We start from the raw sequence: 1,930 nt of genomic DNA, 5'->3' as shown, positions 1-1,930 counted from the left end.
AATTAAAAAATTATAGTTTGAAGGAATTAAATATTTATACAGTGATGCTTTTTGATGCTAGGTACATTTTATTTGGCCCACAAAAACTACAATTATGTATTAAACTTTTTTTGATGCGCCCCAGTTTTACATTAAAGTATTAAGAAAACTTGCAAATGGTGATAATTTTGACGAATTTTGAGCATCTTCCAAAATGTTTAGATAAAAGTGACGTCTTTGTAGCTTACAATGACATTTTAAATACATTTATGATCCCAAACCTTAGTGATTGTCATTATCTTCATGTCTATTCATTAAATGTTTGTATAAGTCGATGTTTGAAATATAAAATCGCAAAAATAAAAAAATGAAATTTTGCAAAATTTTTAAAAAGTTTATAAAATTTTTGCATTAGATTATTTTAGTATGCTCCTTCGATTTTATATTTCAAAATAACAAAAAACTCAATTTACGCAATAATTAAAATTATTTCCTATATAAGTGCGAATGTGCCGCGCTAAAAACTGATAATTTAAAAAATTTAAGTTCAAGTTTACCAACTTTTGTAGCTGTCGTACCCATCTTCCATTCAGGGCACATTAACGAGATATATACCATACTGTGTATAATTACATCAGCTAACCACTGTTGTCCCAATTTTTTTATTTTATTAAGGGGCGTCAGCGCTCGGTCAAAAAAACTGTAAAAATTTCAACATCCAAGTTCTAATACGTAAAGTGATATCACACGTATAAGCTTGTAAAGAATTTATCTCCTAAGTGTCTTTAGTTAGCACTATAACGAATAGTGTCCAAAAGTTTAAAGCTATGGACCAAAAAATAAAAAGAAGGTGAAAAAATTAGTTAGTGACACACGTTTTTTGAATTTTGTAAACTTTCAAAACCGATTACGTTTAGAAATGAAGACCTAGAGTTTTACAATTTTGCAATTTTTAGGCTGGAAGTCTTGTGTATATAATCCTGTAAAAAATTTGTTTGACATTTTACTCATACCAAAGTTATTAACAATTTAGTTCAATTTCAAAGGAATTAAAAAACTTTGATAATTGCTATTATATTTTTACGGAAATGTGTAAAATATGTAGATCTAAATACAAATTTGTATATATTTTTTTACAATTCAAGATCATTTTTGACCCACACTATATTTTTTATTTTAGTCCATATTTTTATGAATAAAATAAGATATGAAACGTCGAAATCAGATAAAAACTGACAAAAATAGAATTATTTTCGTAAAATCAAAAATTTACCAAATCTCTCATTTCTAAAGTAAATTATTAATTTGAATAATAAAGCTTATATTCGTGTTGCATATCTTACGTTGATATTTTACTTCAGCAAATAGAGAATTGGTAAATTTTTGTTTTAACGAAAAAAATTATATTTCTGTCAGTTTTTATCTGATTTCGACGTTTCATATCTTATTTTATTCATAAAAATATGGGCTAAAATAAAAAATATTAAAACAAATGTTTTCTAATAAAGTGTGGGTCAAAAATTATGGTGAATCGTAATAAAATATAAAAATTTGTATATAATATTTTACACATTTCCTTAAAAATATAAAAGTGTGTGTACTTTTTGAAAAGTACAAAGGAAACTCTTTCCAAAACAGTTGAAAAATATTAAATCGGTTAAGAAAATTTTGAGATATAATTATTTTCGGTCTGTATAGTAAAAAAAAAAAAAACTTTCTTTTCCAATATCTTCCTATTTTTAGGGTATATTGAAGATTCTAAAAATGGTAAAATGGTCTATTCTACTAGACCTACCAACTTCACTAGGTCTCGCGATTAGTGTATTGATTTTTTGTAATTTTGTCACACCGGGATATTAATAATGGAAACCGATTTCCGACTATTCTTTTCTGTGTGTGTAATTAACAATATAAATAAAAAAATAAGATTTAATGTTATTGTTAATGTATT

This window comes from Lucilia sericata, unplaced genomic scaffold (assembly GCF_015586225.1).
Source record: "Lucilia sericata isolate MDLA Ls3-8-SP2 unplaced genomic scaffold, ASM1558622v1 Contig000229F_arrow, whole genome shotgun sequence".
In the NCBI taxonomy this organism is placed as follows: domain Eukaryota; kingdom Metazoa; phylum Arthropoda; class Insecta; order Diptera; family Calliphoridae; genus Lucilia; species Lucilia sericata.
This window is presented reverse-complemented; position numbering follows the sequence as displayed.